We start from the raw sequence: 27,059 nt of genomic DNA on the forward strand, positions 1-27,059 counted from the left end.
AGTCAAAGTGGAAGTTCTCTCCCCCCCTCAGAGAAAGGTACCTCCTTCTTTGATGGCCCATTCTTTCCACTGGGTTCTCACTCACAGAGATCTTTCATTTAGGTCATTTTTTTTTTTGCCAGAGTGTCTTGGCTTTCCATGCCTGAATTACTCTCATGGCCTTTTTAGCTAGAGCCAAATGCCTTAAGGACTGATTCTTAGGCCAGGGAGCTGTTTAGGATGTCTGCCATTCTATGAATCTGCTGTGAAAATACATGTCCTCTTAAGTAGCTATGGGAGAATTTTCCATTACAGATTATATTTTCAGCCACAAATTGAGTCTTGATAGATTTTGAAAGTTAATTTCAAATCCTGACTCTACCACTGTCTTCTATCCTTCCATGAATAACTTTCTTTAATGTCTAAACATTTGTTTTCCATATGTAAAATGGAGAGAAAAGTCCTATTTATTTATAGAGTTGTTATGAAGTTAAATAAACTAATATATGTTTTAAGTGCAGGAAAAGTGTTCACAACTCTTAGCTTCTAATAGTGTAAATAATAACAGTACATAATAGAGATTTTAGCCAAGTACTAGGTTGAAAGTCATCCAGTATATTTTCCATTTAGTCACAATAAAACAATAAAAATATACACCTTTTTCTGCATTGTTAAGATTGATTAACTGAATTGAAAGGCAGAGCAATGGAGACAGACAGAGAGAGAGAGAGAGAGAGAGAGAGAAGATGTGTTCCATCTGCTGTTTCACTCCTCAAATGGCTGCAATGGCAGGAGCTGTGCTGATCTGAAGCCAGGAACCAGGAGCTTCTTCTGGGTCTCCTATGTAGGTACAGGGGCCCAAGGACTTCGGCTATCTTCAACTGCTCTCCCAGGCCATAGCAGAGAGCTGGATCAGAAGTGGAGCACCAGTACTCAAACTGGAACCCACATGGGATGCTGGCAAAACTAACAGTGGCTTCATGCTAGGCTACACAGCAGCACCAGACCCTTCTTTGCTTATTTTAAAAATAAACCTCTTAATGGAACAGAAACACATCTTGCCACACTAAAAAGACAGAGTAAGAAATGGCCAACTAGTAGCATGTAAGTCTATAATTCAATATATGAAATGCATCCCCATTCTAATTGGGTTTCTCTGCATGATTCCTGATTCCTTGGACCAAAATATAATCCAAGGTAAGAAATATCTAAAGAGAAATTTATCTAGGAAATTGTATACATTGCTCTTTGCACTAAGAATCTATGTTCTCTTTAATTTCAGTTCTTAATCTCATCAAAGCAATACATGCATATGATCAATAACTCAAAATATTCACCAAGACATCATTTATTAATTGGGTTATTGTCTCTTTGTAACACTATTTTCACAAAGTTACAGCTTAAAACAAGGCACTTCATTACCGCAGGCTTTCTGTGGATCAGGAGTCAGGTTGCAACTTCCCTGGATGTTCTGCTTCAGCGTCGTACAAGGCTGGTGTGAAATTTTTCTCAGGTTCTAGTCTCCTCTGACGACTTCACCAAGGAATGACCCTCTTCTGATCTCATTTATTATTGACCACATTTACTTTCTCATGGACTTTTGGACTAATGGCCGTGTCTTACTAGCCTTGCTGGGATGTTCTCATCTTGTTGTCTCTGGGCTCTCCTATCATTATCTTTCCCTTTGCAAAGGAGAGTGCAAGCTCCCATGTAGACAGATTTAATATAAAGTAACATTAACATTACATCACCTTTGCTTTATTGGTTGTAAGCCTGCCTCAAATCCTGCCCACACGCAGGGGAGATCACTCAAAGCCGTGAATGCAAGGAGATATCCCCCCCTGTAGTATTTCCCCCACACATAGTTTAAAATCAGCCCCCAAAGCCCCATGTCAATCTAGTTTTGATGTCTGTGAACCAATAACTTCCTGCTCTTTTATCTGTTCTTGATATTTTTAAGAAAAATTTACTTCCAAATATTTAAGGAATAGGTCCATAAGACTTAATTCTTAAAACTATCAATTTTAGAAAAATTTTAATCACCTGCTACAGAATATAAGCTTTTATCCATGTGATATATTGTACAACACCAATCCATTACACACACTCACATTCAGAAACATCTATGTAGTATGTGAATATAGAATCTATAGATTTAAATAGGTACTTTATTGTTCCATTTATTATTTTGCATTATATTGTATTTAGTTGTTTTATATAAAATATTATTCATTGTTTACAAAAATAATTCATAAATGTCTTTCCAGCTCTGATGTATAGCATCCAATTATCTATCCTTTTTGAGCAACCAATTTTCCCTGAAATTAATAATTGACTTGTTTTTCATTTTGTTAGTCTCTTATATACTTAATCAAAATTCAATCACAAATACTCTCTTCATGTAGTTATCTAAATCTCCTTTTAATGCATTGAAATATAAAAGGTATATCTCAATGTCAGGTTCTTGGAGTACTTAGTATCATCTAAAATTGTCTTCAGAGGAATATAATTTATTTTTGTTCCACAACTGTCATCCAAGAATTTTCTTTAACTTTTATTACAGAGAAGTTTTTGACATCTCTCTTGAAACTCTGGTTCCTATGACCTCCTGTTTATACCTTAATTTTGTTAGAGCTTTATTGAGAAAGGATTCATTAAAGTAAAACTTGTGAGATCCCATATGCTTTCTATCCTAACTAAATGGTAATACGGCTGAACACAGAATACGAGGTTAATAGTCACCTTCTAATTTTTTCAAACATTGCTCCATTATTTCATTGATTTTATTGCTGCCTTTTACAAGCTAAACAACTTTTTGGTCCCTAATCATTTTAAATAGCCTTTCTTATTTGGTACTTTAGTGTTTTTTAGCTTAAAATTCTGAAAATTGTTGATAATACACATTGGGATAGTTCAATTTTAGTAACTGTTCCTGGTACTTCACTGAATGCTTTCAAACTGGAAATCCACACTTCGCAATTCCATGAGATATACTGAAGTATTTATTCAATGATTTTCATTTTTTGTTTTATTTTTTCCTTTTGTGATTTCTAGTATTTTATTGCTATGCTCCATATCAAAATCCCAATGTTTAAAATATTTTCCTCTAATTTTCCACATGTATCAATGAGTGATTCATGGGAGATTTTTTCAGGATTAGTTTTTTGTTTTTTTGACAAGCAGAGTGGACAGTGAAAGAGAGAGAGAGACAAGAAGAAAGGTCTTCCTTTTCCGTTGGTTCACCCTCCAATGGCCGCCGCAGCCAGTGCACCTTGCTAATCCGAAGCCAGGAGCCAGGTGCTTCTCCTGGTCTCCCATGTGGGTGCAGGGCCCAAGCCCCTGGGCCATCCTCCACTGCCTTCCCGGGCCACAGCAGAGAGCTGGACTGAAAGAGGGGCAACCAGGACAGAATCCGGCACCCCGACTGGGACTAGAACCTTGTGTGCCGGCGCCGCAGGCGGAGGATTAGCCTATTGAGTCGCGGCGCCAGCCCTAGACACATTTCTTAAGTAAAATCAATTGGACTGATGACCAGTTTGGATGCAGAGAAAGGTACAGTATTCAGGTTGCTGTCATTTTCCTCTGAGAACAGCCATTATTGTTACCTGTGTGGCAAAGGCTTCTCAGATGTGCACAGGAAGAGAAAAGCCCAGTCATCTCAGAATCCCAGCTGGTCCCAAACCTTGGCTAACCAATGTGTTAAATGAAGAGGAGTAGATCATAGCAACACCAGAAGCACTGCACAACAGAACTCAGATCTAAATGCAGAATCACAAACAAGTACAGTGTTTCTTGAGTCAACCACTGAATTTGGGGGTGTTTTTAAATCCATCACCATGCCAAAATCCAAGGGGAAGGAAAGTGTCTTGAAAATAAGAGCATGTTACAAAAACAGAGTCAAAGCCAGAGACACAGGTTTTGGATACACAAACATGTAGAGAAAAGCTAATGCCATTTTAGAGAATAAAATGATCCACAGTAGGATCCAGAAAAGAAAAAAATTTAATGGCAGAATGATATGTGTACCCAACCTTTAGGATGTAAGCAAACAAAAAAGATTCACCATAACGCAGAACAGTCCATAGTTGAGTCTTGGAAGCCCAGATGAAAATTTTTGTGTTGAGTGTGGAGTACTGACCTCCCAAGTATTATTAAGTGTCAGAGAGAAATCAAATATAATTTTGGTTGTAAGTCTACTAATTTTGCAATGAAGAGATCATCAGTGTCTTCCATAGTAGTAATTTCATTCAAGTGTTATGGTTGAGAAAAAAATGAAAAGAAGTAGAAATAAACTATGTGTGTGTCTTTGTGTAGGTAGATGTGGTTTGCATAGGGACTTGGTCATATTTTAGTCTGACACTAAATAAATAGATGAAAAATAAGTAGATTGGATATCCAGGAAATGGGAGGATCAAATGATAACTGATTATTTGTGGTCATATAGTTATTGAAATTTTTCCTTTACCTTCTTGGAGGAGAAAAGGAGGAACCACACATTTCTTTCTGAGAGAGAAAGGAAAGATTTTAGAAGTGATGATTAATATACACTACTTTAAGATAAATTTAAAAAATATGGGTTTCTGGTAAATATAAAAGGATAAACTCTATGCTTTTATTTTAAACTAGAGAGAAAACCAGGCTTTGATTTTCTTACTCAGCTCAGTCCTACACGAAGCAAAGAAATTTTGTGTAGTTTTTAATGACAGGGAGGAAAACCATGTGATTGATAAAATCATTTGATACCATGTGTCCTTTTGATCCAAAACAGGGTGCTTAGTTCTTTTGTATTACTTTATACATAAGTATTTATTCAGAAATATAAATATATATAAAACAGGGATGGAGGGCTTACCAGGGCTGCTCCTTGGGGCATCAATAGGGAGAGCCCCTTCCTGGGCAGCAACAGCTCCTCTGCCCTACTGCAGGATGAGGTGCAGGATCTAGACGAGGACAAGTACAATTTGGAGGTGTTCAGTAAGAATATAGTCAACTTCTTCAGAAGCTCTGACCGGAGAGTTTTTTCTGGCTTCTTCTGCATCCAGGTAGTCAACACTGAATCCACAATTGATGTTGTGTTGAATAGGATGCCTCAGTGATGGACATGAATTCCTTCAGCCCTATGATGCCAACATCACCTTTATCAATGATAAACCAAATCAGGTTTGAAGCTGAGCCAAATTTAAAGGATCTCTTCCTGTCAATGAACCTGAAAGCCACACTACAATTGAAACTTTCATCACTTATAGAATCATTAGTAAGATGTCTCGTGGGGAATTTGACTCCAGTGAATCTGAAGTTCGGAGACGTTATCAAGATTTTCTTTGGTTGAAGGGAAAACTTGAGAAAGCACACCCCACTCTGATTATTCCAGAAATACCTGAAAAGTTTATAGTGAAAGGAATGGTGGAGTGCTTTAATGATGACTTCATTGAGACATGAAGGAAGCCATTACATAGATTGTTTAACCAAATTGCTGATCACCCAACTTTAACATTTAATGAGGACTTGAATTTTTTTTTTTTACTGCACAAGCATGGGGACTGTCTTCTCACAGGAAGCAAGGGCCCGGATTGCTCAGCAGGATGGGGCAAGGGGACAGAGCAGTGGCGTCCTCCATGAGAGGAGCTAGAAACTGCCCCGAGGAGTTCATGGAAATGAGTAACTTTATTGAAACGTTTAGCCAGAAAATAAACTTAGTAGATAAAATATCTCAAAGAATTTACAAGGAAGAAAGGGAGTATGTTGATGAAAGACTACGGCCCCATTCATGTTCTGTGGTCAGCGTCAGAAGAGGATTTGGTAGACACTAGAAAAGGTGTTGCCAGCTGCATCAACAAATGCTGTGAGGCCCCTGGAAAACAGATGTCTGGACTCAGAGCCTGGTTTCCTGTGGTACATGAGTACGTGCTTTAGAGTGAAATATCAATGGGTGTTATGGAGAGAAGAGACCAAACACACGCAGAACTGGACTCCAAAGTCGAGGACTTGGCCTATAAAAAGGCCGGTACTGATCTGGACAAGGGAGACAGGGGCAGATTATATTGGTGTTCCCTTCAAGATCAAACTCTCCAGTTGACGAGCTTACAGAAAAGACTGGAAAACCTGAAGACAAAGTGGAATGTGCAAATAATGCCCTGAAAGCAGATTGGGAAAATGTAAACAAAATATGTAGAATGATACCCAGCCAGCACTTACAGATATGGCTGAGGAGAACACCCACTGTTATGAACACTGCCTTGCTACATGGGAGTCATTCCTTGCATCACAGGCTGACCTCCACTTAGAAGACTCTGAAGTTAAACTTTAACCCTATTGAGGACTTCCGCTTGATCTTTGGGGACTGCATCTATCAACCAAACTTATTTTTTCTAGATCAGCTGTGTGCTTAACCAAGTGGATGAGAAATGTTTTACATTATCTGGAAAACCAACAACTTGAAAACTCAGGTATTCCAGGTATTGATGTGAATTCAGAGACATGTACATTTATCTATACAGATATGTCTGTATAGAGAGATTTAGTTTAGTTTTAATTATGTTCTTAAATTTGTGTGCCAAAAATTGCATATAGAAAATTTTTTCCTTAACTACTTGACCGTGAGACATGACATTTTAAATATGAAGGAAAGACTCAGTTATAAAATAGTTGAGTAATTACAGTTTTGTGGCCAGGATGATGTTTTTGTGAGCCATGTTAACATTGGTCATTATTCAACTTTTATTTCCTCTTAAATAGAAGGAAAGCTTTTGGTAATTGTTGTTCAAGCATTCAGATCTGATTAGAATATTTTGGAAGTCTACACATAAAAATAGTAAACAGCCACATGTTTAAATCTAAAAAAAAAAAAACTGGATCAAATAAAATAAAAGATGGCAGAATATTCCAGTAAATTCAAATTAATATTTCTTAAACTTTTGAAGAAAAATTGAGGAAATAAAATATCATGTAATGTCTACTCTTTTGTTCTAAACAATAAATGCAGTAAATACAAATCTTCACCAGTGCTGTGGCCCACTAGGCTAATCCTCCACCTGCAGCACCAGCACCCGGGGTTCTAGTCCCGGTCGGGGTGCCAGATTCTGTCCCGGTTGCCCCTCTTCCAGTCCAGCTCTCTGCTGTGGCCCGGGAGTGCAGTGGAGGATGGCCCAGGTCCTTGGGCCCTGCACCCGCATGGGAGACCAGGAGAAGCACCTGGCTCCTGGCTTCAGATCAGTGCAGCACACCAGCTGCAACACACCAGCCTTAGTGGCCACTTGGGGGGTGAACCAACAGAAAAAGGAAAAGCTTTCTCTCTGTTTCTCTCTCTCTCTCTCTCACTGTCTAAGTCTGCCTGTCCAAAAAAAAAAAAAAAAATACAAATCTCCCATTTTCTTACTCAGACCAGTGAATGTATTTTAAGTAGCAAAAAAAAAATGTTAAATCATACAGGCCGGCGCCGCGGCTCACTAGGCTAATCCTCCGCCTAGCGGCGCCGGCACACCGGGTTCTAGTCCCGGTCGGGGCTCCGGATTCTGTCCCGGTTGCCCCTCTTCCAGGCCAGCCCTCTGCTGTGGCCAGGGAGTGCAGTGGAGGATGGCCCAGGTGCTTGGGCCCTGCACCCCATGGGAGACCAGGAAAAGCACCTGGCTCCTGGCTCCTGCCATCGGATCAGCGTGGTGCGCCGGCCGCAGCGCGCTGGCCGCGGCGGCCATTGGAGGGTGAACCAACGGCAAAAAGGAAGACCTTTCTCTCTGTCTCTCTCTCTCACTGTCCACTCTGCCTGTCAAAAAAAAAAAAAAATCATACAGTTAAAAAGCCAAAGTTATATATTTTTATCTCAATCATACTAATTTATGTATAGTAATCAGAAGAAAAAATTCAAAATAATGTCATGTTTTCAAATTTTCATTCAATAAAAGAGCATACTTATGGTGCTAACATTGTAGCACAGCAGTTTAAGTTACTGCTTGTGACACCGACATCCCATATCAGTAATGGTTTTAATTCTAGTTTCTTACCAATGCTTCTGGGAAGGTAGTAGATGATGGCCCAATACCTGGGCACCTGCCACCTGTGTGGGAGCCCAGGTCAGTGCTCCTAACTCTTGGCTTTAGTGTGGCACAGCCCTGGCTGTTGCAGTCATTTGGGGAGTGAACCAGTGGATGGAACATTTCTCTCTCTCTCTCTCACCAAGTACTGAAACAACAGCTAAGATATGTGGGATAACTTAAATCACAGCTATACAAACCTTGTACTTGATGATTTCACTTCCAAATCTATAATCTTGAGAAATATTTACACATATGCACAGAGATATGTCTATGAGTGTTTACTATAGCATCATTTGTAAAATGCGTAGAAAGCAGTAATTTAAACATTAACCAATAGAAAAATGAAAAATAAATGATCAGAGCCATAACAAGTGAATAAGTAAAACATCACTTCACAAAAAACATAGACTTCAAGACTAGTCTGCAGCCAGCTCTGTGGTGTAATAGGCAAGCCTCCACCTGTGGTGCCTGCAGCCCTTATGGGTGCCAGTTCAAGTCCTGGCTGCTCTGCTTCTGATCCAGCTCTCTGCTTATGGCCTGGGAAGGCAGTCAAATACGGCTCTAGTATTTGAGCCACTGCACCCATGCAGGGGGCATGGAAGAAAATCCCGGCTCCTAACTTCAGACCAGCTCAACACTGACCATTATGGCCAAATGGAAAGTGAACCGGCGGATAGAAGACCTTTCTCTCTGTCTCCTCCTCTATCTGTAACTCTGCTTCTCAAGTAAATAACTTTTTTAAAAAAGAAAAAAAAAGGCTAGCCTGAATCTGACTAGAAAAATTTAAAAAAGATATTTAAAGAATAATATTGTTTATAGAAAGTTCACGCATTAAAAGCGATGCAATACATGTGCCTACACCAGTAAAAAAAAATTGAAAACATACCTAGGAATGACAAACACAAAGTTAATGAAATAAGAAACAGTTGGCAGATATAGAAAAAGGCACAAGAGAGACCTTGGTAAGTAGAGATAATAGTGTAAAATAAATAAATTTTGAAGCAAATAGAATCAATCATAAAGGATTGAGAAACTTGGTTTTTAAATGGATTTTTTTTACTTGTATGATTTTGTGTATTTAACTATTTGAAATTAAACTAATAATGATTAGGAAAATGATAATAGTAATAGCCATCATAAAAATAATGAAACAATAGAGATAAATTGCTGTGGACTTTTAGAAGTCTTGCATATGTCATAACTTCTACCAAGAGACTCAAATTAAAACCATTTATACCTGAGATAGACACTTTCTTAAATAGTTCTTTATGTGGAAATAGTGATAACTTTTATATTGAAAATATACTTGGCAGTATATAGGATTTGCCCCACTACAGCATTTTAAATTTACTCAGACCAGAATCTTAATAACAATATGGAAAGCCGGTGCCACAGCTCAATAGGCTAATCCTCCGCCTAGCGGCGCCAGCACACCGGGTTCTAATCCTGGTCGGGGCACCGGATTCTGTCCCAGTTGCCCCTCTTCCAGGCCAGCCCTTCAATTTCTTTCTTTTTTTTTTTTTTTTGACAGGCAGAGTGGACAGTGAGAGAGAGAGAGAGAGAGAGGTCTTCCTTTTTGCTGTTGGTTCACCCTCCAATGGCCGCCGCGGCTGGTGCGCTGTGGCCAATGTACCACTCTGATCCGATGGCAGGAGCCAGGTACTTATCCTGGTCTCCCATGGGGTGCAGGGCCCAAGGACTTGGGCCATCCTCCTCTGCACTCCCTGGCCACAGCAGAGAGCTGGCCTGGAAGAGGGGCAACCGGGACAGAATCCGGTGCCCCCGCCGTGACTAGAACCTGGTGTGCTGGCGCCGCAAGGCGGAGGATTAGCCTAGTGAGTCGCGGCGCCGGCCCAGCCCTTCAATTTCAAAGTTCTACTTTCTTTTTCATTTTTCTTCTCAGTGTTTTGTTGTTGTTGTTTGATTTTAATATAGAGCAAGCCCAGTCCCAAAGAGAAAAAACCTAGAGGATGTTCATAAACACTGCTTGGGCTTATTTGCTGCTTGATAGCTAATGGATTTCCCTGTCAAATTTTATTTTGTCAAAGGTGACTCTCTGGATTACACAGTGGCTCCCCCATCACTCCTCACTCCCCACTTTGATCTCTGTCCTTTGGCTTATATCTTGGCTCTTCCCCTGAGTTTAATTCTCCTGTAAGCTGCGCCATAATTTGACCCTGGAGAAAATTTCTTTCTTGGTAACTGGCTTTCCTCCAAAAGAAAGCAGACTGGAAGTAAAACTAAAATGCATTCCTCCCACTCCACTTGACTCTACCACCCTGTAACTCATCAGATGACACATATACTAACACTCCGCATAAAATTGCCTTTTAGTCATGCAACAGTTACCTTCCGACTCCAAACCTATCCAGTCTTTCCTACCTCATGGCCCTAATCTTGCAATCACAAGCAGCTGTTTTGAAGTCACACGTAGTAGGTGGCATACCAGGCTTGGGGTTGTTTCAGATTACTTAGATTCTCTGTGCCTTGGATTCTGGATAAAGAAAGAGATGACTGAATGTAATATATGTGAATGACCAGCAGTAACTAGAACTCAATAAATGTTACTTGTTAGTCACCATCATTTTTTCATCCTTTCCAAACCCAGATTTTTACACAAGCATCATGTGCCTCCATTTCAGGATCAGGGCTGCAGGATTCTGCTTTGTAGTGGAATCAGCAGAGTGAGTGAAGCCCAGCGCTGTAAAGCAGCATTTCCAAACATCGTTTGCTATTAGAATCGCCTGAAGAAACTAGTGCTTCTCATGCCCATTCTCAGCCGCTTAAATGGGAGTCCTGCAAGTGAGGCTGCGACATATACTAAAGCTAACCAAGATTAAATCTAGGTGTTTTTGCTGTGCAGCTAAGGTTGAAGATCATGATTTTACAAATATCCAAGTGAATTGGCTGGACCTATTAGATGTAAGTTAAGAGCTCTCTCACTGCTTTCTGAAAGCCTGTGATTTGCTTTATGGCATCATTTTTATTCAGTAGAACAAACAAAAAAATCAGAGTTGACCATCTACAAGAAGGAAGCATGTAGAATTACTGGGGTAAAAGATTGGTTAAGATAGTTTTAGAGTGCCTGCATTTGACTATTCAAGCTGCCAGTTATTAACATCATGCCCTTGTCCAAGTTATTCAGTGTCTATAAGACTTCTCTTTTCTAAAATGAGGAAAAAATAGCAATAATAATATCAAAAAGTATGTTGTGAGGATGGAATATTTCACATATATCAGTTAAATTAAGTCATACTTAACTATTAACTAAGTGGGAGCTAGTTTATCCCATGGTCCTTTAATCTTGCCTCTGAGGGCACAGGGCACTGAGTGAAGGTGTAAAACTGCAACTAATTTATGTTTTATAAAGCTTTTGTTGACTTTTTATCAAAAGATAGTATACTTGGAAAGATCAAATGGAAATCATGGCTCAGGATCAAAGGAGGATATTTATCCAGAATATTATGCTATATTATATGAAACATTCAAATTTTCATAGAATATATTTTCATATTATGGCTTTCAAATCATATTCCCTTGGAAATGGAATGTTGAAAAATACTCAGTGCACTTCAGTGGCACCACATCCTTCATCAGATTATATGGTCTATATGGTTGCACCTACATGCCTAATATTATACTGTTGTTCTAGACTCAAGTGACAACTGTCTACACATTCCATAGGCTTGGAGAGATTAAATAATGCAGTTAGATTGTGTTTCTAATTAGCATAAGATATGGCATCTGAGTCCAGATGGGTCTGACTCAAAGCTGTACTTTTTCCGGAGCAATGTGATGACAGGGTCAAGAGAAGGAAGACAAGACTACAACAAGTGGAAAGGAGGAGACAGATGGAGGCAACATTCTCCTCCTAGCAGCTTTATACTTCTCTTATCATCTCCCTTTTACCCAAGTGCTCTCCCATGTCTTTTTCCAGTTACTCTTCTGGTATTTGTAATGTCATTCAATCTCTGTCAATGTCTCTCTTTTCAGTAACAAAAAATGATAAGCACATTTTCAAAAAGGAGCACAAAGTGAGATTATATATGTTAGTTGAATAATTATTAGAACTCTTAGGCACTATTTAAATATTTGGATAAGAGCCCTACACATGGGACTGGAGATAGAAGAATGGCTTGAAACTGCATCTCCTGCATTGTCGCTATTTTGATAACCAACAGGACATTGTGTCAGTTTTGGATGAATTAGATTTGTCGCAGAGAAGGTTAAGACTAGAACAGAGGATTATGCTATATTTTAATGAAGTACAAGACCGAGTGATTCTGCATCAATGTAGTTGAATAATTGCCTGCTTGTGGAGGTTTAGATGATTTGCCCAATTATATATGCTTTGGAAAAAACTAGAGTGCATTGATGGTGATTGCTATACAGCAATGAGTGAGAAATCATTCATTAGGGCTGCACATTTTGATAGTTTCTGGCTCTCTGAAGTTTTCTGATTTGAAGCTCTAATCACTCCTGCTTATTCTCTGCCATGAATAGATAATTTGAAAAGCTTGAGACAGATTTTACCCATGAGATTGTACATTTTCTTTCGAGTAGATGGAAAATAATACTTTTGAAAAGTGAAATTAAGCTTTACAATAAAATTTGCACCTGAAAATATTTGAGTTCCATATGAAATAGAGGAAACAACAAATGAAACAAAACTTATGAATAATTTTAGCTTGCATCTTATGAATAACTAAAATTGAGATACCACATGTAGTCTAGGTTCAGGAAATTACTTGCTATGGTTTTTATAGCTTTGCATTAATAGCTTCTGGATCACCAAAAATTAGACAACACAGAACAGTGACTTTTCCATTAGTGAGAGATTTTTGTATGTGTTTGTATGTGTGTGTGTGTGTGGGGGGGGTTACAGACCTGGAAAGTTCAATAAGTTCATGGAAACTAGAAGCAAAAGATAAATTTATTTAGGGACAAAAATGTTTTGAATTTTGTGAATAGTTTTTCTCATTATGTGCATTTTTTCTGTGAACTTTTTAAGGACTGCCTTGCATGCATAGGTTTCAAATGTTTTTACACCGAAATAAACTCATTTTTCAATTTAATTTTCCACAAATGATTTGAAGTACCCTTGCACAAGATAATATACCATCACCACCACTGCAATTATCTATAGTTTTTTGGGAATTTTCTAAAGATATCTGGTTCCAGTGATGTAAGATTGGAAAAGAAACAATGTGTAACTTTAAAGCACTAACTGAACCACTTGGGATGGTTTTTCAATTTTATACTACTTTTGAGAACAGATGTTACAGTATGAATCAGAAGTTGAGTTTTGATTTAGAGCAAATATCAAAACACATTATCACTCAAGGCTGGAATTTGTAATAATAATAATTCTCTACACAAATCAAACATTGTAGCTTTACTTAAAGAACTTTAAATAGAAAAAGTAATAAAAGTAATTTTACAGATAAAATTTCATCTGATCTTAAAATAATTTCAAAATTCAGATGAACTATTTAATTGTTATTATCATTCTTTATAGTAAAAGTTATAAGTGATATTTACTGAAAGCAAAGTGAGTGAGAGGCACTATCTATTATCAATCTGACTATTCTTGGCTTTGTGGTCTTAATGTGATACTATGCTATATGGCGAGTTTTCCTTGGTGTTTTCAGTATTTTTGCTCTAGAGAAATTGTTATTTCTTATTCAATTATTCACTCAAGAAAATTAAAACTTGCATTCAATTCTGACTTTGCTTGTGACCCAACTTCCTGCTAATGTACCCTGGGAGGAAACAGATAACGGTTCACATACTTGTGTCCATGCCACCCATGTGAGAAACCTGGATTGAATTCCTGACTTTTGGTTTCATCTTGGCCCAGTGTAGGCTGTTGTAACCATTTGGGAAGTGTACCAGAAGATGAAAGGCCTCTCTCTCTCTCTCTCTCTCTCTCTCTCTCTTACAAATAAATTAAATGTAATTAAAAAAACACAGAAGAATAACTATATTAAGCAAAGCACACAGAACTTCTTCCTCTCTTAAGGTATGTGTCCTAATTACAAGAGACAAAATGATATTAGTAAAAAGCAGGAATCTAAGTTTGTTTCTTAAAAGTATTAAGTTAGTTTGGTCTTCACATATGATATGTTTTATGAAGCATCATCCAGCTATATCAGAAGTAGGATTCAGATATCCCGAATTCTCATATCCTGGAATTATCACTTACTTTAGGATTTCAGCCCTACCCCTTTTACCATGAACTCTAATATCATTACGAATATCATGTAAACAATGCTGTCAGGAATTATCCCACTGAAAATGAAACCATCCAGTATAGAAAGTCCTTGGAGCACCTTTTTGATAAGAAAACATCTGAGGGGCTGGCGCCATGGCTGACTTAGTTAATCCTCTGCCTGCCACACCAGCATCCCATGTGGGCACCAGGTTCTAGTCCCAGTTGCTCCTCTTCCAGTCCAGCTCTCTGCTGTGGCCCGGGAGGGCAGTGGAGGATGGCCCAAGTGCTTGGGCCCCTGCACCCACATGGGAGACCAGGAAGAAGCACATGGCTCCTGGCTTCAAATCGGTGCAGTGCCGGCCATAGTGGCCACTTGGGGAATGAAACAACGGAAGGAAGACCTCTCTCTCTCTCTCACTCACTGTCTGTAACTCTACCTGTCAAATAAATTTAAAAAAAAAGAAAACGTTTGATTATTTATTTGGTGTTTTTGTTTTTGTGCACTTTTCCTTGCTTTCTTTCCTTTTCTCTCCTGCCTAACACAGTGCCAGTCAAGTACACAGTAATTCAGAACTTTACTGCATCTATCTCATATTAGATATGTGATTTTAAAATTTTTACTTAATAACTTTTGTTCAAGAAGCAGAGAGACAAAGCAAGAGCAAGAGAGAGGGAGAGCTCCCAATCTACTGGTTAACTCTTCACAACATAGCTGGCACTGGATAAGGCCAAATCAAGAATCAGGAATGCCATCCAGGTCTCCCATGCAGGTGGTAGGGACCCAACCACTTGAACCATCACCACTGCCTCCCATGATTTGTATGAGCAGGAAGCTGTATTACAAAGTGGAGCCAGGACTCAAACCCAGGAACCATGGTGTAGAATACAGGTGTCCCAACTGACATCTGAACCATTATGGAAAACACATGTCCCTGGCTTTTTATAGACATGTATCAATATCTGAAATGTTATAAGAATCATAATGTATGTCCCATGTTCTCCAGATTGATAATTTTGCCATTTAAATGTTAACCACTATGCAGTATGCATCAGAACATCAATTCCACTTTAGCATCTGCTTTATGATAGAAAAATGAAAGCAGTAGGGTAAAGAAGCAAATCGATAGGGGAACAGCATGTATTGTCAGACAGTTCCCATGTGTTCATTTTCACTAAATTTATATTCCCCAGGATACCTAGGCATCATAGGTCAAAATTTACTCATACCTATTTTGTTTGCTACTGTTTTTGGTTTTTAATGTTTCTAGAAATTTCTTTTTTAATATTTATTTTTATGTGAAAGGAAGTGTGAATGACAGAGAGGGAGAGAAACACAGAAAGAGGAAGAAACACACAGAGCAAGAAAAAGAGACATAAGTAAAACAGAGGGGAAGGAGGGTTGATCTTTCATCCTCTGGTTCACCCCCAAAATGATTCCAAACACTGGGGTGGGGCCAGCAGAAGCCAGGAGTCTGAACTCCATCTAGGTCACCTACTTGAGTGGCCATCATCCGCTGTGTCTCCAGATGCATTATCTGAAAGTTGGATTGGAAGCAGAGCATACAGGACTTGAACTGGCACTCCAGTATATGTTGCTGATGTCACACGTGGTACCTTAGCCTGCTGTGCAATGCTTGCATTTGTTGTAGGTACTCAATCTATAAATTCTCTAAAAACCATGTAAATCCTAGTTGTCCATCTGTTGTGTCTCCCTGGCACAGTTTCATAAGTTATATCCTCTTACATTTAGCACATTATCAGTTTCTCAGTTATGTCCTTAAGTTGTGTCAGGAGCTGTGGAATTACCATTTGTTAACATATTTCAGGTATTTACCTCTTCATAGGTTGCAAATTAATCTGATCAGGAACTAACTGATCAAAGATAATAGAAGTTTCTCTAGCGTTGGCAAGAGGCAAGATTTTTCACTGGCTTCTGTAGAGTGGGTGCTGAATTGTCTCTAGAATTTAGAATTATAGATCTGGGAAGTTATTGGATTTTACACAGTTCTTCTTGCCTGCATATCTATTTACTTAAAAATAAGCATTCAACTTATTTGAGTCCCAGTCCTTTTAGAATATCCTTGAGAAAATGACACTATTCAGTTATCTGGGCTGGGTTGGACCCAGTCAAAATGAAGAATATTTTTTAAATTATTTATTTATTTATTTATTTGAGAGGTAGAGGTACAGACAGTGAGAAGGAGAGACACAGAGAAAGTCTTCCTTCCACTGGTTCACTCCCCAAATGGCCACAACAGCTGGAGGTGGGCCAGTCTGAATCCAGGAGCCAGGAGCTTCTTCCAGGTCTCCCATGTGAGTGCAGAGACCCAAGGATTTGGGTCATCTTCCACTGCTTTCCCAGGCCCTTACATAGGGCTGGGTCAGAAGTGGAGCAGCTGGGACTAGAACAGGCACCCATATGGGATGCTGGCACCACAGGCAGAAGATGAACCTACTACACCATGGTGCTCACTCCGAAGAATTATTTTAAATCTCATTCACAGCCTCTCAGACAGCAAGATGAGTTTCAGCTCACCCCCCAAATATTCAGCTCTTTTTACAAAGTTTGCTTGTCCATGCAGCTTTACTCATAAAGAAAATAGATAGAGTTGTCTGCAAGCAAAAATTATTCCATAAAATGTACACAGGCTATAAGTCAGTGCCAGAGTTCAGAACCCAAGGCTTTCTCTGGGCAAGCTCAGTTAAAGCAGAGCAACATTATCAATTTGTAGACAAGAGCAACCCAGGAGACAAGTGCTGGCCATCAGGACTGAGCATTTCTGCAGCTGTAAGCCCAGTGACAAGGCTGCCTTCTTGGCAGAGAAGCTGGAAAAGTGGCCCCTGATTGCTCTGCTCTAGTAAGCATCCTTCCCTGCTTTTGGAAAACAAGCAACAACTAATTTAATTGATGCTGACACAGTTTCCTCACAGAAACTACAGGCCCCTGTCTTGAGCTTCCGTTTCTGTCCCTCAGTAGTTTCCTGGAGACCTCCTCTTTTTTCTAATTGGAGTGCTGCTCCTTTTGAATTTGCCACCACATTCTAGATGCCAATAGAGGGAGGGAAGTATTTTTTTTCTTTATCACTTTCTGTCTCTCATTTCTTTTTCTCTCTCTTCTTCTTTTTCTTTTTTGGCTATTTCTGTTCTTTAATTAGTTGGAGCAGTACTGTATTTTACCATAAGACCTTTACCAAGTCCATTCATACTGTGTACTTACTTATTTGCCTTTTTCTATCCAAGAGTCGCATGAACAAAATTATGTGGAGTACACGCTGGGAAATGGCCAAAGTATCTAGAGAGAAATGGCAATATATTTCATGTTCTTACATATCTGCTGAGAAAGAAACTCTTTGATATAAATGAAAAAAATTTAATTATTTGGCTTCCCAAAACTTCTGTTCTGAGCATTTCATAAACTGTCAAAGAAAACCACTGTGTCCTTTCAGTATCCCCAGAGGGATGTCTTTCTTTAAATGTATTTTAACAGAATATTTTGTAAATATGAATAATCCTCTTGAGAAAACGGTGAAATGCACTGTCTTCATGAACCCATATATACAGTGAACCCTCAATTCATTGAATTGTTAGGATAGAAATTATTTCTACATAACCCAATATATTCAATATGGTCTTGCTCAAATACCAAGAAGAGTATTAAAAAAGAACAAAGTGAAATCACTTATTCTACCATATATTATGACTAATTAAAAATCATAATAACTACGAGAAATTATTGGAGTGTTAGGCATAGAGATCATACGTAGACTATATGAACAGAAGCCAGAATCCATAAACTGAAGTAAGAAATATATAAAAATTAGATTTGGTGCATAACCATGATATAAATCAAGGACACTTAGATCCTCACCACACTGTTGGAATAATTTGCCATTTATATGACAAGAAGTAAAACTAACTGCACACAGTTCTAGGTATACCAAAGATTGAAACATCAAAGGTAAATCTTCAAATTACAGGAAAGTATTTGTACAAATATTACTACTCTAGTATAGATAAAAGACTGAAAATCAAAGGCATAAGACTTTAACTGAATATTTTGTTTGAAAATTAAATTGTGCAAAACAAAATACATGTAAAAGACAAGACATAGACTAACATAAGATAATTTCAATTATTTAATGTTGGAATCTTAAAATCTTAAGAAATAAGATTTTAAGAATAAACAATCTATTAGAAAAATGGGAACAAATAATTCATAGAGTAGGAAACCTAAAAGACTAACACACATTTAAAAAAAATCAGTCACAGTTGTCAACAATGAAGTGCAAATTAAAACAAAAATTAAATAGCATTACTTATATACCACTCTGCATGACAAAAGATGAAATTCTTTATGGAAATGTTACAATACTAATGTTACATGTATGTAAAATTATCAGCTTTCTAGGGTGATCAATTTTAACAGTTTACCAAGCTGGAACAGTGGTAAGTTCCAGCCAAACCAATAGCAGTCGGTCACTTTAGTCAGGGTATACACTGAAAGTAAAGTCACCATATTGGTATTACACAAAGTATAATACTTATAAAAGAAAAAAAGAAAATAGCAAATGTCCTGCAGGAAGAGAAGGGCTAAGCTGTAATATACTCATAAAACCAAATACAAACAAGGCCAGTGACACTGCCTAGAGAAGTGGTCTCCACACTTGGTGTGTAAGAATCACCAGAAGAGAGAATGAAGAGCACACAGGTACAGATCTCTCACTGCAGGACTTTCTGGCCTTTGAGATTCCCCAGTGTCCTTGGTGCTCCTGATGCCCCACAGTGTGAGGACCGCTGAACTGGGATGCACCTGTCAGAGAAGGTAAATTGTGAAACCTAACATGGGGTGAGAGTAGCAGGCTTCCCAGTGAAATATAAAGTGGGATTTAATACATGTAAACCCTTAAATATTAGAAGACTACATTATATGTAGGAATATACATTTATATGTGTCTATTAAACATTAATACATGTAAGGGATTTAGAAGCATTAAATTCATGTTTGTAATTTCCTAATACACTAAAATAGAACTCAGAGGCTTTTTATATAAGGCTCCAAGTTTACCTCAACTATCTTGTATTTTTTAAGCCGTTGAGCTGGAGTGAACATAGTACAATGTTAATAGTCATTGTACTTGAAAAGTGGATACTTGTGTATTTGAAATATTTCATGAAGTAATTTTAGTAATAAAAAGCTGTAAATTATGATACCAATTTTGTGAAGATATATCTAATAACTTATGTATTTCTTAAGTGGCATAGCCATAGATTATTATCCACTGCTACATTTATATAAATTAATTACTGAAAATTTCTTTGGGCTATGATTAAGGTAAGACAATGTAATATTCAGTGATGTTTATTACCTTCCATTTAATTTCTACTTTTTATCTAACATACAACTATCACAATAAGTTGATAGCTTATGACTACCTAGAGTTATCACACTTTTTAAGCTAGTTTAGATGACTAAAAGTGACATAATTTGTGATTTCCTATATTTTTGTAGATAGTATGATAAATACAGGTTATAAAATATATTAATAATTGCACTTATTTTCATAATAATTTTAATACTGAAAGACTATACATGCACAGTATCTCACATATGAAGGAATATATACATCCTGAATGACCTGTAATCACTTTATTTTGATTAATATTCTACCATTGTAACAAAAAGAAAATTGAAGAGTGTATGCTCACTTGCATATTTAGTTATACAACATATTGGGAAACAGTCAATTGTTGTGGTGTGAAAGTAAGTGAAACATGTAGAATATGTATTAATTCTACTCTTTTAACTAGTACATTTTTCTAACAAACATCATCAATTATAGAAAGACTGATAGGAATCATTGCAAACTAGACTTCCTTGAGTCCATTGGAGTAGTCTGGCTCTAGCCTAGTGGGCACACCTTAGAAAGTCCCCATCAATAAAAGACATAAAGATAAAAGTCTCCATCAATTATTCTAAAAGGTCATTTTTAGATGAGGTGCTGCAAGTTGATGTCAAAGATGACTTCATTTCACTATCAGCCTGATAGAAAATGAAACTTCAATGATAAGGAGTTGTATTACCTGTTGCAAACTGTGCTGTTTTTAACCCTTCAGAAATAACTGTCAATATGCCTAAAAACTGTCACAACAACTTGAGGGCCAAAACAGGAAAACTGACAATGTCAGAGAGAAAAGAAGTTTGTGTTTGGTTAGTTGGTTTTGGCTTTGGCTTTGGCTTTGGCTCTAATTTGACTTTGACTTGGGTTTGGGTTCTGTGCTTATTTGTATTGCAGATATCAAAGTTTGTTACCTGTGAATGGTTCTGGACTTCACATCCAGATTGGCCTTGATTTTTTGTGAAAGAGCCTCATTAGAAAGAAGCAGAGGTAGAAAGAGAAGACCAAGTTTGGAGGAAAGAAGTGATGAAAAGAGCTAGTGAGAACTTCAGGCTCAACGTCTTTATCTTATCCCACACTCCCTTTTGCAAGGAACCCCAGAAGGGGAGGGGGAGACAGAGAAGGCACTGAATGAATGCAGCCAGAGCACAGCATTTTCAGTGTAATAACCAGGAAGAAATTCTGGAAAAATTGTGTAATGTTGTTTTACAATGTGAGACAGAGCAAGATTTGATTTTTTTAGAATTTACCAGTGAATTAGTTAAGGCTGGTAGATGGTCTTGGATGAGTTACTTCGAAAGAAATGTAGCGTGCCATTGAGTGTGGGAGGAAGGAAAAGGCCACGGCCGAAGGCGACAGAGGTGTGAGAGCGAACCTCCGTGGCACTTAGGGCGCCGTCCCTGCCTGTGTGTGTGGTGAATGGTGGAGGGATGGAGCGCGAGGGGAGCGGCGGCGGCAGCGGTGGCTGAGCCGGGCTCCTGCAGCAGATCCTCAGCCTGAAGCTCCTGCCGCGGGTAGGCAACTGGACCCTGTGCCCCAACTCCACTTCGCTGTGCTCTTTCCCAGAGATGTGGTACAGGGTGTTCCTGCGGGCACTGGTGTCATCTCTCTTCTTTCATGTCCCTGCTGGATTACTGGCCCTCTTCACCCTCAGACATCACAAACATGGTAGGTTCATGTCTGTTAAGCATCCTGTTGATGAGCTCCGTGGGACCAATTACTGCTGGAATCTTGACAAGTGCAGCAATTGCTGGAGTTTACCAAGCAGCAGGGAAGGAAATGATACCCTTTGAAGCCCTCACCCTGGGCACGGGACAGACCTTCTGTGTGGTGCTGGTCTCCTTTCTGCAGATTTTAGCAACTCTCTAGCATACCCCCTTTGCTGTGATATCCAACCTGAGTTTTATAGAGCCTTCAGAAAGAAAACATGGAGTGCAGTGTTTCACACAGAAGCCACTTGAATGATCATAAGTGGGAAAACCAACAGCCCAGTCCTGTCTTCGGTTTGATGCTCCAACAATTGAGATCTTTGCAGACTCTTGTCGTTTTCCACCAAAACAAAACAACTTTCTTGGCTTTCTTTTTCATAGATACTTAATTTAAGTAGCTTAACACATTGCACCTTCACCCAAGGCAGGACAACCATGCCTCTGGGTCAGGGTCATTTGCACTGACATTTACAATATTCTGTGAGAAAATGAAGTGTTGCATATTTCACACGGTTTCTTTTAAATGAGCAGGGTATGCTGTACTATAATCCTAGTTGATCTAATCTTGATTAAAATTTGGCAAAGTTTGCTGGCGCCGTGGCTCACTAGACTAATCCTCTGCCTTGTGGCACCGGCACACTGGGTTCTAGTCCCGGTTGGGGCGCCAGATTCTGTCCCGGTTGCCCCTCTTCCAGGCCAGCTCTCTGCTGTGCCCAGGGAGTGCAGTGGAGGATGGCCCAAGTGCTTGGGCCCTGCACCCCATGGGAGACCAGGAGAAGCACCTGGCTCCTGCCATCGGATCAGCACAGTGCGCCAGCCTTAGCGCACTGGCCTCGCCGGCCATTGGAGGGTGAACCAATGGCAAAAGGAAGACCTTTCTCTCTGTCTCTCTCTCTCTCACTGTCCACTCTGCCTGTCCAAAAAAAAAAAAAAATTGGCAAACTTTGCTTTTGTTACATCTTCATGACAGTAAATGCCAATTAGGTTTTGGTTGAGAATGGCTTTGAGAACAAGTTTGATGAAATATAACGGGCAAAAAAAAATCAAAGTATAAGTCAAGTAGTGGCTTTGGTCCCACTGTTAGAAGGCAAAGTAGATAACTATTGAATAATGTGACATTTTATAGATACCTATCTTGACCTCTGATTATTTAATATATTTTAAGAGATCTGAATTTGTTGTCTAGTAGATTTTCTCAAATAAACTAGCTAATGGAGACCTTTAGAATTTTTATATTGCCTTTTTCTATCACTTTTAGCTTTATTAATTTTATTTAGCCTAATTGAAAACCTTCCCTGTTAAATGGGTTCAATTGACAATTTTAAGCCAGATTGATTAGAATACTCATTAGACAGAGACACAAATAAGATACTTCATGAGCATTCTGTTATATTTGTTCTTAGTAGTTAGTTTACTGATGGCTTTTAAGAAACCAGAGTGCAGCTGAAACTAGAGCTGGTGGTTGTTGATCTCTTAGTCTTACTGTGTTTACCTGGGGGGACTCCTCAACCCCCCTTACAGTATTGGGTGTCAGCTCCCATAAAGTGCCTGAAGTTTCATTTCCAATAAGCTCCCTCCCTGCCCTTTACATTTTTATTCAAGAGAATTAAATAGATGAATTAAAAAAAAGTAATAATAAAGGTGCAAAAATGCTTCTTGAGTAATATTTATAAGATTCTAAGATAAAAAATTTATAAAAGCTGTCATTTAGCCTTAGAGTTAAATGGAATAAAAAGCTACTTATTAAATTCAAGGCAATGCCACTTACAGTCATATATATATATATTAATCTTAGTGTGTGTATATATATATATATATATATATATATAGTAATCTTAGTATAGTGGGGAGAGTTTAGTCCTGGGCTGAGATATGAAGCTCTGAAGTTTGGTTGTGGTTCAGGGGGCTTCATATGGAAAAAGAGCTGGAAATTTAAAGAGTAGAGCATCCTGGAAAATACAGTGGGTTAAAGCAGTTTGACTTCAGAAGAAGAATGAGTGATTTGGCTAATAACATCATTTTGCCACCCCTTTAGCCACTTTTGTATCTACATTCATGGAGTTCTCAACTGAGGCCAGTGCAACTCTGGCCTCCAGGAGAGAGTTGCCAATGTCTGGAGACCACTTTCCATAACTGGAGAGATGGGGGACACAGAGCAGAGGACAGGGATGTCACCAAACATCTTACAACACCCAAAGCAGCCTTTCACAACACAAAATATCCATCCTGTAATGTTAGTGATGATGAGAGTAAGAAACCCTAATATATAAGGAAAAAAAAAGTATAATGCTATATAAGCCATAAGGCTATATAAAGTGTTAGGTATGTACAGCTCTTTTAAAACTACATATAAATGAACATTGGATGTGGCATTCTGTGAAAAAAATCTAATCTGATGCCTTCTAAGTTGTTTGTTTTTCCCTTAAATAATTGTATAGCTCAATGGAAAAGTTTTAGTAATTCATTAAATCTTAAGAGAGCTTGTGTGAAGTGATATTCGGGTGTTAACAGTGCAAAATATGTCTTCAATTTAACATTTCAAATAATGTATCATTTAATTCTAACTCCACTATAATTACTGAACTCTTTAACAAAGGACATTTGTTGAACATGTTTAATGCTGAGTCTTCTGCCTTCAGCAAGAACACAATGTAGCTTGGCAATTTGCTGAGCAAGTTTCTTATTAGTTCATTATTATAGGAAATACTTAGAGCTTTAGGACTCTATTTCATGTAAAATAAAACCCCTAAAAATATACTCCAGAAGTGAGAAAGCCACAGACCTGTGTAAATCAGTCTGATAAAAAGTATACTCATACCTGAATTGTCATATTATGTGAGAAATTCTTAAAGGAATTATTTAGGTGTAGACTATCAGTTCTATACTGAATTATCTCTTATATTTCCCTGATGATTGAGGAAAGGTATATTGAAGAAGTCTAACTGAAAATAAAGTATTCAGCATGGAAAAGTGAAGGTAAGAAGAGGACAAATAAGCATATGCTCTTGGGAATGCCAGAGAGTAAATTATATTTGAGAAAATTGTGGAAAATGAGTAAGTTCTTAAAATACTTTTAGTGACATAATTATTGTACATGACTACATAGCTCTTAAAAATAAATAGATACCTTCTTGGTTCTGCATGCTGCCCTAAATTTAATAAACACAAAGGCAGTGAGTTTAGTAACCTACAGGATAACTCAAAGGTAACATCAGAAATGATCATATCTGCGGTCCAAGGAGTTCAAGCTCAGGAAGGCAGTCAAACATTCTTGGGACTATCTCCTGATCTCTCTACCACGATCCCCTTGTCAGTGTGGGAGATAGACAGGTTGGGAGAATACACGTACTAGAGTAGTTAGAAAGAAAAAATAAGAAAACTTTTGTTTGTTTAAAGTCACTCTTATATGAGAAACATTCTCTTTACTTTCTTTTCAATGATGTAAATTTTCTGAGTTAAAACATATATCCACTTCTCCAACTTAATATCTGCATTGTCTTCTTTATTAGTGCAACGTAAGCTTTTCAAATTGTAATTTATGTGCTCTTGAAATTTTTGGCAGAAGCCTCAGTTGGAAGGAGTTATAAAAACCTCCTTGGATGGCCAGCGCCGCGGCTCACTAGGCTAATCCTCCACCTTGCGGCGCCGGCACACCAGGTTCTAGTCCCGGTTGGGGCGCCAGATTCTGTCCTGGTTGCCCCTCTTCCAGGCCAGCTCTCTGCTGTGGCCCGGGAGTGCAGTGGAGGATGGCCCAAGTACTTGGGCCCTGCACCCCATGGGAGACCAGGAGAAGTACCTGGCTCCTGCCATCAGATCAGCACAGCGCGCTGGCCACTGTGGCCACTGGAGGGTGAACCAATGGCAAAGGAAGACCTTTCTCTCTGTCTCTTTCTATCACTGTACACTCTGACTGTCAAAACAAACAAAGAAACAAACAAACAAAAAAAACCAACCTCCTGGGAACTCTGGATTTAGTAACAGTATGAGGACTGGGGTAACATTTAAATAACACTAGGGAATCTTCTGAAAAATTAAAAAGCAGGAGTGTTCTTTCTACCCTTTTGTCTTAATTGTGTTATCTAACATGCATAATTGTGCATGCCAAGATTTAAAATGGCATGTTATTTCCCTTGATACGTCCAGAAAAAAAAAATCAGTTGCTTCCATTAAACAATTTAGGTTGAATTTCTTTACCTTTTATTGAGTTTGGGTCACAGCTGCTTTTCCTAAAGATATTAGATTTATAGTCCCTTTTTTTATACATGTATTATCTGTAAGTATTTTGATCCAAGTTAATAAAATAGAATTGTAGATTTAAGCTAAAGAAGAATGGTACACTAAACGGGGTTTCCACTGATGTTTAAACTGTATCTAATTTAAAAATCAACTAGTAGAAGAGATGAGTTGCTTAAATAGACTTCCAGAATTTATCAATAAATAGCATAAAAACAGTGATTCTCAGCACTAACTGCAAACTAGTCAGCCAAGGAGCATTGAAACTGTCTTCCAAACCCTTTAAATCAGTACGTTTGGTAGTAGACTTTATGCATCAGTGCATTTTCAGTGTCTGAATATGTCAGCCATTTGAGATGTAATGGTATAGAACAGATTTCCAAATACGTGCTCTACATAGAGTGGGGGTGCTTCAAAAAGTTTAAGGAAAATGCATAGAATGAAAAATTATCTATGGATTTCAAAAAAATTCACTGAAAACCTTTGAGGTCCATTTTACATAAACTTTTTGAAGTATCATCATATGCCTACTGAATGAACACCACATGTGGTGCTGACGTCAACCCATATATGCTGTATCGAAGTCTGAGATTCAAGAGTGACATCACCAGTATGTTGGTACAGGAACCTCTGATCACTTCTCAGCCTTTTGGCTAAGATCAAGTGTGGTATAGGAATATCAACGTGATGAAGGAAGCAAACCCCAAATCCTTTCTCTCCCTTGGAAATACTGGTTTAACAAGAACACACACAAGCCAAATTTCTTTTCTGAGAACTCCAGAAACCAAAGAAGAGCTTGCAGCAGCCCAGATGAACACATCACCTAGAAGTACTTTATCCAAATGGGTAGAAAGTTTGTTATATTTACTCATTATAGCCCCTTCATCTAACAGGCATAGCATGCTATTTTTGGAGAAAAACTCCCAAGAAATGGAAAGAAAACCTAAAAACCTTACAGGATATCATTAAGTGGATCAGTATTTGCAATAAGACACTTTGAGAAGGAGGAGAAAGAGATATAGAGAGCTCATTTGAAGAAATCAAGTCTATAAAATCTCTAGATTTGAAGAAGGAAATGAAGATGAAAATTCAAGAAATTTGATAAACTCTATCCAGGTAAAACCCAAAGAAGACTGCAACAAGTCTCACTTCAATCAAGCTGGGAAAAATCCCAGACAAAATGCGAATCTTTAAAACAGCAAGAGAAAAGTGACTCATAACATACAAAGGAGCTTTCATAATATTCTCACTTTGAATGTATCAAATTGCTTAACAATAAGAAACCTGACAACCAAGAATACTATAATCCGGGAAAACTATTCTTAAAAATAGTGAACAAGTTAAGATTTTTCCAAATAAATTCATGTAAATCCTAGGGAATTCATTGCCATTAGACCTGCCCTATAGGAAATGCTAAAGGGAGACTATGAAGATAGAATGAAATTATTTGAGATAGTAACAAAAATGCTTGTGAAAATACAAGACTCGAAGCCCTGGC

The 27,059-nt window shown here is 38.2% G+C and overlaps 2 pseudogenes; both read left to right on the top strand.

Annotated features, from left to right (window-relative positions):
* The first annotated feature begins 5,062 nt into the window (after window positions 1-5,062).
* Window positions 5,063-6,428, top strand: LOC138850288 (sorting nexin-7-like; annotated as a pseudogene).
* A 14,621-nt stretch (window positions 6,429-21,049) lies between these two features.
* LOC138850289 (transmembrane protein 170A pseudogene) lies at window positions 21,050-21,576 on the top strand (annotated as a pseudogene).
* The last annotated feature ends 5,483 nt before the right edge of the window (window positions 21,577-27,059 follow it).

Source organism: Oryctolagus cuniculus, chromosome 7 (assembly GCF_964237555.1).
Source record: "Oryctolagus cuniculus chromosome 7, mOryCun1.1, whole genome shotgun sequence".
Taxonomy (NCBI): Eukaryota; Metazoa; Chordata; class Mammalia; order Lagomorpha; family Leporidae; genus Oryctolagus; species Oryctolagus cuniculus.